Genomic DNA, 16,162 nt, shown 5'->3' with positions numbered 1-16,162 from the left:
ATTGCAGCATTATTTGTAAATAGCTTGGCTATTTGTAAATAGCCAAGACATGGAAGCAACCTAAGTGCTCATGAATAGATGAATAGATGTAGAAGATGTGGTATATATATACAATGGGATGTTACTCAGCCATAACAAAGAATGAAATCTTGCCATTTGTGACAACATAGATGGACCTAGAGGGTATAATTCTAAGTGAAATAAATTGGACAAAGACAAATCCTGTATGACTTAACTTATATGTGAAATTTAAAAATGCAAAACAAATGAACAAACATAACTAAACAGAATCAGAGGTATAGATACAGTGAACAAATAGATGGTTGCCAAAAGGGAGAAGTGGGGGCTTGAGAGAAATAGGTGAGGGAGATTAAGAGGTACAAATTTCCAGTTGCAAAATAAATAATTCATGAGTATGAAGTGTACAGTGTAGGAGATATAGTCAATAGCTATGTAATACCTTAGTATGGTGACATATCATAACTAGAGTTATCATGATGATCATTTTGAAATGTACAGAAATATCGGATCACTATGTTGTGTACCAGGAACTAATGTCCTGCTGTGGGTCAATTATACTTGAAAAATAAACAATGTATTAAAATACTAATAACATATGCATTTACAATCACAGGGCTTACATGTGAATATATTTAAGTCTACAGATATTAAGTACAGGCTCAATATCAGTGGGGAGAGGAGAGAGGAACATTGAACATATTTAATATTACTGACATCTATGGGTATATTCAAGAGCCAGTAGAAATATGAAACTATGGAAACACTACATGCATTATGGGATGCCTGAAATTAATCCAGGTTTTAAAAATTCTGGATTACTCTGCAATGCATTTGGAATAAATAGTCTGAAAAGGACTAAGAAAGAAATATTTACTATTTAACAAACCATGAAAGGATAAAAAAATCTAGCTATAATTTGTTACTTATTTGGAGGTTGATGTAAATGAATCAGATTATAAAAACCTCTAAAACATCTACAAATTAAATAAATTTTACAAAGTGTTAAATTCCTTTCTTTTTTTCTTAACATCTTTATTGGAGTATAATTGCTTTACAACGGTGTGTTAGTTTCTGCTTTATAACAAAGTGAATCAGTTATACTTATATATATATGTCCCCATATCTCTTCCCTCTTGTGTCTCCCTCCCTATCCCACCCCTCTAGGTGGTCACAAAGCACCGAGCTGATCTCCCTGTACTATGTGGCTGCTTCCCACTAGCTATCTATTTTACATTTGGTAGTGTATGTATGTCCATGCCACTCTCTCACTTCGTCCCAGCTTACCCTTCCCCCTCCCCATATCCTCAAGTCCATTCTCTAGGAGGTCTGTGTCTTTATTCCTGTCTTAACCCTAGGTTCTTCATGACAATTTTTTTTTTTAGATTCCATATATATGTGTTAGCATATGGTATTTGTCTTTCTCTTTCTGACTTACTTCACTCTGTATGACACACTCTAGGTCCATCCACCTCACTACAAATAACTCAATTTCGTTTCTCTTTATGGCTGAGTAATATTCCATTGTATATATGTGCCACATCTTCTTTATCCATTCATTTGTCAGTGAACACTTAGGTTGCTTCCATGTCCTGGCTATTGTAAATAGAGCTGCAATGAACATTTTGGTACATGACTCTTTTTGAATTATGGTTTTCTCAGGGTATATGCCCAGTAGTGGGATTGCTGGGTCACATGCTAGTTCTATTTTTGGTTTTTTAAGGAACCTCCATACTGTTCTCCATAGTGGCTGTATCAATTTACATTCCCCCCAACAGTGCAAGAGAGTTCCCTTTTCTCCACACCTTCTCCAGCATTTATTGTTTCTAGATTTTTTGATGATGGCCATTCTGACTGGTGTGAGATGATATCTCATTGTAGTTTTGATTTGCTTTTCTCTAATGATTAATGATGTTGAGCATTCTTTCATGTGTTTGTTGGCAATCTGTATATCTTCTTTGGAGAAATGTCTATTTAAGTCTTCTGCCCTTTTTTGGATTGGGTTGTTTGTTTTTGTGATATTGAGCTGCATGGGCTGCTTGTAAATTTTGGAGATTAAACCTTTGTCAGTTGCTTCATTTGCAAATATTTTCTCCCATTCTGAGGGTTGTCTTTTGGTCTTGTTTATGGTTTCCTTTGCTGTGCAAAAGCTTTTAAGTTTCATTACGTCCCATTTGTTTATTTTTGTTTTTATTTCCATTTCTCTAGGAGGTGGGTCAAAAAGGATCTTGCTGTGATTTATTTCTGAGATCACTAGGAAACATACACCAAATCAGTTTTTATGAAGTAATCAGAAATTATTATTCTTTAGTGTTCACAGTGAAAAAGGATGGTTAGATATTTTAACAAATGCTATTTTTACAAATGCTTTTTATTTGTATTTATTTTTTAAATGAACCTTTTATTTTAGAACATCTTTATATTTACAGAAAAATTGCAGAGGTACTACACAGAGTACCATAAATCTCACACCCAGTATCACTTATTCTTAATATCTTAGTATGTCTATTTGTTATAATTAATGAACCACTATAGATACATTATTATTAAGCAAAGCCCATACTCTATACAAATTTACTTAGTTTTTCCATAGTATCCTTTTCTTAAAATGGAAGTAAAATTGACCTACAGCACTATGTTTATTCCAGGTGCACAACACAGTGCTTTGATATATCTATACATCACAAAATTATCACCATATGAGTCTAGTAACCATTTGTCATCATAAAAAGTTATTATAGTATTATTGACTCTATTCCTCATGCTGTATATTTCATTCCTGTGACTCATTTTGAAACTGGACCTTTGTACCTCTTAATCTTTCTCGCCCGGTTTACTCATCCCCAACCCTCCCACTGCGACAACCATCTGTTTATTCTCTTTATCTATGATTCTGAAATTTTTCTTTCTCTCTTTGACATTTCAGTTAACATAATACCCTCTATGTCCATCCATATTGTTGCAAATGGAAAGATTTCATCCTTTTTAAATGGCTGAGTAATATCCCATTGTGTACATGTATGCCACATCTTCTTTATCCCTTCATTTATTGATATATGCTTAGGTGGCTTCCATATCTTGGCTGTTGTAAATAATGCTGCAATGAACAATGGGGTGTATATGTCTTTTCAAATTATTGTTTTTGTTTTCTTTAGAAAAATACCCAGAGGTGGAATTGCTGGATCACATGGTAATCCTATTTTTAATTTTTTTGAGGAAACTCCATAATGTTTTTCACAGTGGCTGCACCAATTTACATTCCCACCAACAGTGTATGATAGCTCCCTTTTCTCCACCTTCTCACCAACATTTGTTATTTGTCTTTTGGATAACAGCCATTTTGACAGGTGTGAGGTGATATATTTTTGTGTGTTTTTAAAAAATTTATTTATTTTATTTATTTATTTTTGGCTGTGTTGGGTCATTGCTGTGCACGGGCTTTCTCTAGTTGTGGTGAGCAGGAGCTACTCTTTGTTGCGGTGCATGGGCTTCTCATTACGGTGGCTTCCCTTGTTGCAGAGCACGGGATCTAGGCACCCGGGTTTCAGTAGTTGTGAGCCACAGGCTCTAGAGTGTAGGCTCAGTAGTTGTGCCACATGGACTTAGTTGCTCCACGGCATGCAGGATCTTCCTGGACCAGGGCTCAAACCCATGTCCCCTGCATTGGCAGGCAGATTCTCAACCACTGAGCCACCAGGGAAGCCCCTTGTTGTGTTTTGATATGCATTTCCCTGATGATTAGTGATGTTGAGTATCTTTTCATGTATCTGCTGGCCATCTGTATGTCTTCTTTGGAAAAATGTGTATGCAGGTCCTCAGTTAATTTTTTAATAGGGTTATTTGCTGTTTTTTGTATGATGTTGAGTTCTTTGTATATGTTGAATTTTAACCCCTTATCATTAACCACTATATCATTTGCAAGTATCTTTCCCCATTTATCAGTAGACTGTCTTTTCATTTTATTGATATGTACAAAAGGATTTTAGTTTGATATAGTCCCACTTGTTTATTTTTGTTTTTGTTGCACTTGCCTAAGGGGACATATCCAAAAACATTTTGCTAAGACTTAGCAATATGTGTTTTCTTCTAGGAGATTTATGGTGTCAGGTATTACATTTAAGTTTTTAATCTATTTTGAGTTTACTTTTGTATATGATGTGAGAAAGTAGTCCAGTTTAATTCTTTTGCATGTAGCTGTCCAGTTTTGCCAACCCATCATATAGTCTTGCCTCCTTTGCCATAAATTAGCTTAACATATAAGTGTGGGTTTATTTCTGGGTTCTCTGTTCTGCTCCATTGATCTATGTGTCTATTTTTTTGCCAGTACCATACTGCTTTGGTTATTGTAGCTTTGTAGTATTGTTTGAAATCAGGGAGCATGATACTTGCAACTTTGATCTTTTTCTTATCAAGATTGCTTTGGTTATTTGGGCTCTTTGTGTTTCCATTCAAATTTTAGAATTATTTGTTCTAGTTCTGTGAATACCATTGGTATTTTGATAGGGATTGCAGTGAATCTGTAGATTGCCTTGGGGAGTTTGTTCATTCTAATAATGTTGATTCTTCCAATCCATGGGACAACATATCTTTCCATTTGTTCATGTCATCTTCAATTTCTTTCACCAATGCCTTATAATTTTCCAAGTATACGTCTTTTAACTCCTTGGTTAGATTTATTCTTAGATATTTTATTCTTTTTGATGTGACTGTAAATGGGATAGTTTTCTTAATTTCTTTTTCTGATAGTTCATTATTTGTATATAGAAATGTGACAGATTTATGTATATTAATTTTGTGTCCTTCAACTTTACTGAATTCCCTTGTTAGTTCTAATGTTTTTTTGGAGACATCTTTAGTATTTTCTATGTTTATTATCATGTCATCTGCAAATAGTGACAGTTTTACTACTTCCTTTCCAATTTGAATTTTTAAACTTCTTTTTCTTGTCTGATTGCTAGGGCTCCCAATACTACATAATAAAAGTGGCGAGAGTGGTCATCCTTGTCTTGTTCCTGATCTTAGAGAAAAGTATTTTCTGCTTGATGAGTATGATGGTCATATATAACCTTTATTATGTTGAGATTTATTATGTTGAGGTATGTTCCCTCTCTGCTCACTTTGTTGAGAGCTTTTAGCATAAATGGATATTTAATTTTGTCAAAAGTTGTTTCTACATCTATTGAGATGATCATATGATTTTTATTATCCAATTTGTTAATGAGGTGTACCACACTGATTGATTTGTGAGCGCTGAAACGTACTTCATTCTTTGGAAATAATCCTGCTTGATCATGGTATATTATCCTTTTAATGAATTGTTGAATTTGGTCTGCTAATATTTTCTTGAGAATTTTAAAATCTATGTTTGAAATTGGACTGTCATGTGTGTGTGTGTGTGTGTGTGTGTGTGTATGTGTGTGATATTTTTGTCCTGTTTTGGCATCAGGGTGATGCTGGCCTTGAGGACTGAGTTTGGAAGCATTCCTTCCTCTTTAATTTTTTCGAGTAGTTTGAAAGGATAGGTGTTAACTCTTCTTTAAATGTTTTGTAGAATCCTCCTTTGAAGCCATCTGTTCTTTTGTTTTTTGGGAGGTTTTTGATTACTGATTCAAGTTCATTACTAGTAATTGGTCTATTCCTATTTTCTATTTCTTCCTGATTCACTCTTGGGAAATTGTTTGTTTCTGGGAATTTATTCATTTATTCTAGGCTGCCCTTTTCTTTGGGCATATAATTGTAGTAATCTATTATAATCCTTTGTATTCCTATAGTGCTGTTTGTAACTTCTGTTTCATCTCTGATTTTAAATTTGGGCCCTCTTTCTCTTTTGCTTTGGGAGTCTGCATAAAGTGTTACCAATATTGCTTATCTTTTCAAAGAAACACTTCTTAGTTTCATTGATCTTTTCTATTGCTTTTTTAAGTTTCTATTTCTGCTCTGCTCTTTATTATTTATTTCCTTCTGCTACATTTGGATGTTGTTTGCTCTTCTTTTTCTAGTTCCTTTAGGTGTAAGGTTAGGTTGTTTATTTGTCATTTTCTTGTTCCCTGAGGTAGGATTGTATTGCTACAAGCTTCCCTCTTAGAACTGCTTTTGCTGCATCTTATAGATTTTGGGTCATTGTGTTTCTGTTTTCATTTGTCCCCAAGCATTTTAAATTTTCTTTTCAATATCTTCAGTGACCCATTGGTTGTTTAGTGGCATATTATTTAACCTCTATGTATTTGTGGTTTTTTGCAGTTTTTTTCTTGTAATTGATTTCTAGTTTCATAGTGTTGTGATTGGAATAGATGCTTGATATGATTTCAATTTTCTTAAATTTACTGAGATTTTTTTTGTGACCCAGCATGTGATCTATCCTGTAGAATGATCCAGGTCCATTTGAAAGGAATGTGTATTCTGCTGCTTTTGGATGGAATGTGCTATACATACATATTATGTTCATCTGATCTAATGTGTCATTTAAGGACAGTGCTTCTATATTGATTTTCTGTCTGGGTTACCAATTTACTGATGTAAGTAGGGTGTTAAAGCCCCTACTATCATTGTGTTACTGTGAATTTCTCCCTTAATGTCTGTTAATATTTGCTTTATGTATTTAGGTGTTCCTATGTTGGGTGCATATATATTTAGAACTGTATATCTTGTTAAATTGATCCCTTTATCATTATATACCCTTTTTAGTCCTTCTTACAGTCTTTGTTTTGAAGTCTATTTTGTCTAAGTATTTCTACCTCAACTTTCTTTTCCTTTCCATTTCTTTGAATACCATTTTCAATCTCATCACTTTCAGTCTGTGTGTGTCTTTAGTACTGAAGTGAGTCTTTTATAGGCAACATATATATGGGTCTTGTTTTTGCATCAATTTAGCCACTCTATGTGTTATGATCAGAGCACTTAGTTCATTAATAAAGTAATTATTGATGTGTACTTGTTGCCAGTTTTTTAAAGTTTTGGGGGATTTTGTAGTTTTTGTTTGTTTCTTTCTATCATTCTTCCTCTTTTGTTCTCTTCCTTTGTAACTTGATGACTATGTTTATATGTTATATTTTCCTTCAGTAATGAGATTTTTCCTTTTGGAATTTTCACATTTCTAGTTGTGGTAATTTATTTTCTGCTCAGAGAAATCCCTTTAATATTTCTTGTAAAGCCAGTTTAGTCATGCTGAACTCTAACTTTTTGCTTGTCTGTAAAACTTTTGATCTCTTCTTCAAATCTGATTGGTCATTTTGCCAGGTAGAATACTCTTGGTTATAGGTTTTTCCCTTTCATAATTTTAAATATATCATGCCACTCCCTATTCTCTGCAAAGGTTCTGCTGAAAAGTCATCTCATGGTCTAATGGGAGTTCCCTTGTACATAATTGTTGCTTTTCCCTTGCTGCTTTTAATATTCTTTCTTTATCTTTGCTGTAGATAGTTGCTTCATAAATAGTTTAAATTTGGGTGTACCCATGGGAGAAGGTGAATTCAGGATCTTCTTACTCCACTAATTTAGCTGGTTAGATTTTCAATTGCTATTGATATTAGATACCAAATAGCATTTCTATTCAATTTATTAAATAATTGGTTTTGAGAGCCATTTGTTACTGAAGAGGAAGGTGCAAAGCTTTGTTGAGGATTAGTTGATTATAGGGGTGTGGGTTTATTTCTGAGCTCCCTATTCTGTTCCATTGATCTATATGCCTGTTTTTGTGCCAATACCATGCTATTTTTTTTTTCGGTATGCTAGTCTCTCACTGTTGTAGCCTCTCCCATTGCGGAGCACAGGCTCTGGATGCACAGGCTCAGCAGCCATGGCTCATGGGCCCAGCCGCTGCGTGGCATGTGGGATCTTCCTGGACTGGGGCACGAACCCGTATCCCCTGTATCGGCAGGTGGACTCTTAACCACTGCACCACCAGGGAAGCCCCACCATGCTGTTTTGATTGCTATAGATTTATAATGTTGTCTGAAGTCTGGGAGGGTTCTGCCTCTAGCTTTGTTCTTATTTTTCAGGATTGCTTTGGCAATTTTGTTTTTTTGTGGTTCCATATATAGTTAAGGATTATTTGTTCTAGTTCTTTGGAAAATGTCATGGTAATTTGATAGGGATTGCATTAAATCTGCAGATTGCTTTGGGTAGTATGGCCATTTTAACAATATTAGTTTTCCAATCCAAGAGCACAGGATAACTTTCCATTCTTTGAATCATCTTCAGTTTCCTTTATCTACATTTTACATTTCTCAGCGTATGTCTTTCACCTCCTTGGTTAAGTTTATTCCTCCGTTTTTGTTTTGTTTTTTTTTTTTGCGGTACGCGGGCCTCTCACTGTTGTGGCCTCTCCCGTTGTGGAGCACAGGCTCTGGACATGCAGGCTCAGTGGCCATAGCTCACGGGCCTAGCCACTCCATGGCATGTGGGATCTTCCCAGACCGGGGCACAAACCCATGTCCCCTGCATCGGCAGGCAGACTCTCAACCACTGCTCCACCAGGGAAGCCCTGTTTTGTTTTTTTGATGTGATTTTTAAAGGGATATTTTTTTTACTTTCTCTTTCTGATATTTCACTGTTTGTGTAAAGAAATGCTACAGCTTTCTCTATATTGATCATATATCCTGTCACCTTGCTGAATTCATTTATCAGCTCTAGTATTTTTTTGTATGGAGTCTTTAAAATTTTCTATATGTAGTATCATGTCATCTGCATATAATGACAGCTTTACCTCTTCCTTTCCAACTTGGATACGTTTTATTTCTTTTTCTTGTCTGATTGCTGTGGCTAAGACTTCCACTACAATGTTGAATAGAAGTGGTGAGAGTGGGCATCCTTGCCTTGTTCCAGATTTTAGCAGGAAGACTTACAGCTTTTTCACTGTTGAGTATTATGTTGGCTGTGGGTTTGTCATAAATGACTTTTATTATGTTGAGGTATGTTCCCTCTATACGCACTTTGGTAAGAAATTTTATCATGAATGCAAGTTGGATTGTATTAATATTTAAATTCTTTTGCTACTCAATTCCTTTTCAGAAAATTTGCACAAATTTGCAGTCTCAAAGGTAGTATGTCAGTGCTTGTTTTCAACATAGTTAAGAAAACACCCATTTATATTATCCTGAAACATTTTCAGAGACCTCAGATTGTCTTTAGATTTAGTCTTCTTGGTGTTACTCTAATTATTCCTTTTTATTTTTATGTACTCAGTTGACCCTCGAATAATGTAGGAGATAATCTCGCAGTACTTTATAGTTGGCCCCATATCTGTGGTTCCTGTGCATCTGCAGATTCAATCAGCCACAGACCATGGAGCATGGCAGTATTTATAACCCTGTGTAAGTGGACCCTCTCAATTCAAACCCACATTGTTCAAGGGTCAGTGTCCTCTTCCAGGGTTGTAATTTCTTATTTAATTATGAACCGGGGGTGCTTTGGGCAATTACATTCATGTGTTCTGTCAAGAGCTGACTAAATGGGTACAGTATAATATTAACTGTGACATGATTGTGACAAAAATATAAATTATCAGTGTGAAAATGATGCAACAGTTTAAAAAAGTCTACAGTATGTTATTATGAAATCATGTGCAGTATGATTACAGCTGTATAATATATTAAAGGAAGGATTAGAAAATATTATACGCAGGGGATGCTGTTGTGTATAGTAGTGTTTAGTTATTGTTTTTTATCTTCCCTATTTCAAAGCAACTCTATATAGTTGTGCTGTTGGTTTTTAATGATTAAATGATTAATGCAAACCAAAATATCATGAGTCCAATTCAGTCTACTCTCAGTGCATCTACTGTTTATCCTTCCAGTCATAAAAAGTTCAAGGGAGTGAAAGTAGATAAATGAATTGATTTTCCACCATTTCCCTAATATTAATAATGTGTTCATCACCACCTAATTCCAAATAGTACGTACAATGATTAGTAAGAAAAGTAAAATACTGTAAAATAATAAAATTCAGCCATGAGTGCACCAAAAAAAAAGAAAAGATAAAACTAAACTGCAGGGGGAACATAAATGGAGGTAAGAATGAGGCTAATCAGAAGCATACATTTTGGAACTGGAAAACGTGTGGTATGAGGGATATATACCTATTTCAGATTTTCCAATAGCCAGAACAAAAAGCACATCACATCCAAGGGATTAACAGCACAAATAAACTCAATACCATCCAGGTATTTAATTCTTCAAATGAAGATGTAAAGTTCCAAGATGAGACCTTTGATCCTCAGAACCCTTCTCCAGAGAGTGCTGTGGAAGGGTATGGACACACCCTCCATGTACTCTCTGAAGGCCTGGCTGTCTTGTTCTTAGTGGCCACACCCTGGCTCAGCTTGGCTGGAGCAGTTCTTGGGTCAGTGTGGCCAGGTGTGGGGTGACAGCCATCTGCTGGCCTGACACAGATTTTTCTCTGTACTCCAGGGATGGATAGCATGCATGTAAAGAAACGGTTGCATGCTGTACTTTGTGGCAATTTTTTATTTTTTTTACCCTCAGTCAAACAGTTGATGTTTGTTAGGAGAATACACTTGCTGGGATGTCTGGGATGCACAGACTATATTTACCACTTAAATAGAGACCCTTTGGCCTTGAAAGACAGACAGTGGAGCTGGGGCAGTGCTGAGAGCTGAGGAAGTGAGTAGCCCAGGCTAGGTTTGTTCCCACATGCAGGGCAGCCCATAGCTATGCGCTGACACGTCCTAAGAGTGTTGATGGGAAGGACATCCATGCCTCTCAGGGAGTAATCTAGATCCTCCCGCATGCACAGACCAAAGGGAATGAAATCTCCTGTATACAGCACCGTCTACAGAAAAGTTAACAAACATTATCTTAAGGTGACAACCAAACTCTCATCTTGACTACAGTGGTTTCAACAAAGCACTCTTAGAATACCTCACTTCAGTTGTTACAATTTTCTAGTGGGTCCTCTAAAATAAACTATTTGTGAATTACAGCTCTGAGTTATTTGAGAGGTCATTATTTATAGTCCAGTTAAAAGATGGGGAAATATCTGCTAAAAGAAACTGTTTTCTTTTTTGAGATTGCTAGCTTGTGGTCTGTTTATGCCACTTTCAGATTGTTATTTTAAATCTTCTGATATGCCTAAGGTTGAAAGTTTGTATCTGTTTTCTTTAATAGGAAGAAATGATCCATTTCAACAAAAATCAAAATAGACTTTAAGAATTTAAGGCAATGGAGTAGTGCCAGGGAGAATTATTCCTGTTTTAACTCATATAAAACTATGGTGTAATTTGTTAAAAGACAACTTTTATTGGTCATGGCCCTTGTAGTTCCTTAATATTCATTGTGTGTCTGTTATGTATACAGAAAAAAACTGGGGGTAAACAAGTGGTATAGGATGTGGTTGGTGACTGGTGGCAGGAAGCTTGCATATCCTACTTGGGAAAATAATAAATACTTTTCAGAAATGTTAAATAGAAATACAACAGGGAAAAAGACATACATGGGTAGATGAGGAAATGTGACAGGGCAGTTGTTAATTGAATTCAAAACTTAGTGACAATCAGCACAAATGTCAAGGGAACTATGCCGGCTACAGTTTGCTCACCTAGCTTCTCAGAATAAAGCAAATATTTAGTGCTGGTTATGTGGAGGTGTTCTGTACATATGATGACGATATTTAATTCCTCTAAAAAGGATTTTTCAAAATAAAGGAAATGTGTGATTATTCTAATCAAACATAGATTAAATAAATCAGAACAAGTAGTAATCATGGTGGTTATACTTGAATCACAGTACGTGGTTTTCATTGCTCTTTCCACATAGTTTTTGCTCCTGCCTCACTCCAGTCCTGTGAAAAACACAAGAGAAGCCAGATTTCCTGAATTACTGGTGAGAACACTGAGGTCTCATAAAGTTATGACATTTGTCTGGGGTAGAGCACTGATTATATCCTAGGAGTTTTGTCTGCTCCATATTTTTCTTTATATGGTATAGTTGTGAAAAGGTTTAGATATCATGGATCACTTGATACATTTGTTTTCCATTTGATGCACAAAAAGTACCCATCTGGTACCTTCTTAATAAGCAAATGAAGAGCACATTAATAGTGGGGGAGGTTAACAGCCCACTTTCAACAATGGACAGATCATCCAAAATGAAAATAAATAAGGAAACACAAGCTTTAAATGATACATTAAACAAGATGGACTTAATTGATATTTATAGGACATTCCATCCAAAAACAACAGAATACATTTTCTTCTCAAGTGCTCATGGAACATTCTCCAGTATATATCATATCCTGGGTCACAAATCAAGCCTTGATAAATTTAAGAAAATTGAAATAGTATCAAGTATCTTTTCTTAACACAATGCTATGAGACTAGATATCAATTACAGGAAAAAATCAGTAAAAGCACAAATACTTGGAGGCTAGACAATACACTACTTAATAACCATGAGATCACTGAAGAAATCAAAGAGGAAATCAAAAAATATCTAGAAACAAGTGACAATGAAAACATGATGACCCAAAACCTATGGGATGCAGCAAAAGCAGTTCTAAGAGGGAAGTTTGTAGCAATACAATCCTACCTCAAGAAACAAGAAACATCTCAAATAAACACCCTAACCTTACACCTAAAGTAATTAGAGAAAGAAGAAAAAAACCCAAAAAATCCAAAGTTAGCCAAAGGAAAGATCATAAAGATGAGATCAGAAATAAATGAAAAAGAAATGAAGGAAACAATAGCAAAGATCAATAAAACTAAAAGCTGGTTCTTTGACAAGATAAACAAAATCAATAAACCATTAGCCAGACTCATCAGGAATAAAAGGGAGAAGACTCAAATCAATAGAATTAGAAATGAAAAAGGAGAAGTAACAACTGACACTGCAGAAATACAAAGGATCATGAGGGATTACTACAAGCAATGATATGCCAATAAAATGGACAACCTGGAAGAAATGGACAAATTCTTAGAAATGCACAACCTGCCAAGACTGAATCAGGAAGAAATAGAAAATATGAACAGACAAATCACAAGCACTGAGATTGAAACTGTGATTTAAAATCTTCCAACAAAAAGCCCAGGACCAGAGGGCTTCACAGGTGAATTCTATCAAACATTTAGAAAAGAGCTAATACGTATCCTTCTCAAGCTCTTCCAAAATATAGCAGAGGGAGAAACACTCCCAAACTCATTCTATGAGGTCACCATCACCCTGATACCAAGAGCAGACAAAGATGTCACAAAGAAAGAAAACAACAGGCCAACAACACTAATGGACATAGATGCAAAATTCCTCAACAAAATACTAGCAAACAGAATTCAATGGCACATTAAAAGTATCAGAAACCATGTTCAAGTGGGGTTTATCCCAGGAAAGCAAGGATTCTTCAAAATACACAAATCAATCAATGTGATACATCATATTAACAAACTGAAGAAGAAAAACCATATGATCATCTCAATAGATGCAGGAAAAGCTTTTGACAAAATTCAACAGCTATTTATGATAAAACCCTCCAGAACGTAGGCATAGAAGGAACTTATCTCAACATAATAAAGTCCATATATGACAAACCCACAGCCAACATTGTTCTCAATGGTGAAAAACTGAAACCATTTCCACTAAGATCAGGAATAAGACAAGGTTGCCCACTCTCACCACCATTATTCAACATAGTTTTGGAAGTTTTAGCCACAGCAATCAGAGAAGAAAAGGAAATAAAAGGAAACAAAATTGGAAAAGAATAAGTAAAGCTGCCACTCTTTGCAGATGACATGATATTATACACAGAGAGTTCTAAAGATGCTACCAGAAAACTACTAGAGCTAATCAATGAATTTGGTAAAGCAGCAGGATACAAAATTAATGCAAGGAAATCTCTTGCATTCCTATACACAAATAATGAAAATTGTGAAAGAAAATTAAGGAAACACTCCCATTTACCATTGAAACCAAAAGAATAAAATACCTAGGAATAAACCTAGCTAAGGGAGACAAAAGACCTGTATGAAGCAAACTATAAGACACTGATGAAAGAAATTAAAGATGATACCAACAGATGGAGAGATGTTCTTGGATTGGAAGAATCAACATTGTGAAAATGACTATACTACCCAAAGTAATCTACAGATTCAATTCAATCCCTATCAAACTACCAATGGCATTTTTCACAGAACTAGAAAAAAAAATTTCACCAATTGTATGGAAACACAAAAGACTCTGAATAGCCAAAGCAATCTTGAGAAAGAAAAACGGAGCTGGAGGAGTCAGGCTCCCTGACTTCTGACTATACTACAAAGCTACCGTAATCAAGACAGTATGGCCCTGGCACAAAACCAGAAATATAGATAAATGGAACACGATAGAAAGCCCAGAGATAAACCCACGCACATATGGTCACCTTATCTTTGATAAAGGAGGCAGGAATGTACAGTGGAGAAAAGACAGACTCTGCAATAAGTGGTGCTGGGAAAACTGGACAGCTACACGTGAAAGTATGAAATTAGAGCACTCCCTAACACCATAAACAAAAATACACTTAAAATGGATTAAAGACCTAAATATAAGGCCAGACAGGATATAACTCCAGAGAAAACCATAGGCAGACCACTCTATGACATAAATCACAGCAAGATCCTTTTTGACCCACCTCCTAGAGAAACGGAAATAAAAACAAAAATAACAAATGAGACCTAATGAAGCTTAAAAGTTTTGCAGAGCAAAGAAACCATAAACAAGACAACCCTCGGAATGGGAGAAAATTTTGTAAATTAAGCAACTGACCAACGTTTAATCTCCAAAATTTACAAGCAGCACATCAGCTCAATATTAAAAAACAAGCAACCCAATCCAAAAACAGGCAGAAGACCTAAATAGACATTTCTCCAAAGAAGATATACAGATTGCCAACAAACACGTGAAAGGATGCTCTACATCACTAATCATTAGAGAAATGTTAATCAGAACTACAATGGGGTATCATCTCACACCAGTCGGAATGGCCATCATCAAAAAGTCTACAAACAATAAATGCTGGAGAGGGTGTGGAGAAAAGGGAACCCTCTTGCACTGTTGGTGGGAATGTAAATTGATACAGCCACTATGGAGAACTGTATGGAGGTTCCTTAAAAATCTAAGAAGAACTATCATCCGACCCAGCAATCCCACTACTGGGCGTTTACCCCAAGAAAACCATAATTCAAAGAGTCATGTACCACAATGTTCATTGCAGCGTTATTTACAATAGCCAGGACATGGAAGCAACCTAAGTGTCCATCAACAGACGAATGGGTAAAGAAGATGTGGCACATATATACAATGGAATATTACTTAGCCATAAAAAGAAATGAAATTGAGTTATTTGTAGTGAGGTGGATGGACCTAGAGTCTGTCATACCGAGTGAAGTAAGTCAGGAGGAGAAAAACAAATTCCAATATATATGCTAACACATATATATGGAATCTAAAAAGTTTTTAAAAAGTGGTTATGAAGAACCTTGGGGCAGGATGGGAATAAAGATTCAGACCTACAAGAGAATGGACTTGAGGTCATGGGGAGGAGGAAGGGTAAGCTGGGACGAAGTGAGAGAGTGGCATGGACTTATATATACTACCAAATGAAAATATATAGGTTGTGGGAAGCAGCTGCATAGCACAGGAAGATCAGCTCCGTGCTTTGTGAGCACCTAGAGGGGTAGAATAGGGGTGGTGGGAGGGAGATGCAAGAGGGAAGAGATATGGGGACATATGTATATGTATATGTATAGCTGATTCACTTTGTTATAAAGCAAAAACTAATGCACCACTGTAAAGCAATTATACTCCAATAGAGATGTTAAAAAAAAAGCTAATGTAGAAAATGAGATTCCCCAGCTGCAGCTGCTGTTCATATTGACAAACCATCTCTTTTGTTTTTCTTTTTATGTGACAAATGCGTCAATTCAGTAGATATTAGGTTACTTTATGGAGTCTTCTTAACATTGTCAAGTGCTCAGGGAGATTTACAGGACTTGTGTACACACCTCATGTCCTGAAGGAGTTCAGGCAGTTGAGGGGTGACAAGTTACACTCAGGACCACGTTCGGCCGCTGATTTGGATCAAGTGCTGGTAGCTGTCAACATGAGGGGTGGCCAGCATCCTGTCAGCATTGTGACTTTGGAGTGGGGACTGGACACCCCAGCTA

Source organism: Tursiops truncatus, chromosome 12 (genome assembly GCF_011762595.2).
Source record: "Tursiops truncatus isolate mTurTru1 chromosome 12, mTurTru1.mat.Y, whole genome shotgun sequence".
Taxonomy (NCBI): domain Eukaryota; kingdom Metazoa; phylum Chordata; class Mammalia; order Artiodactyla; family Delphinidae; genus Tursiops; species Tursiops truncatus.
Note: the sequence above shows the minus strand (reverse complement) of the source record.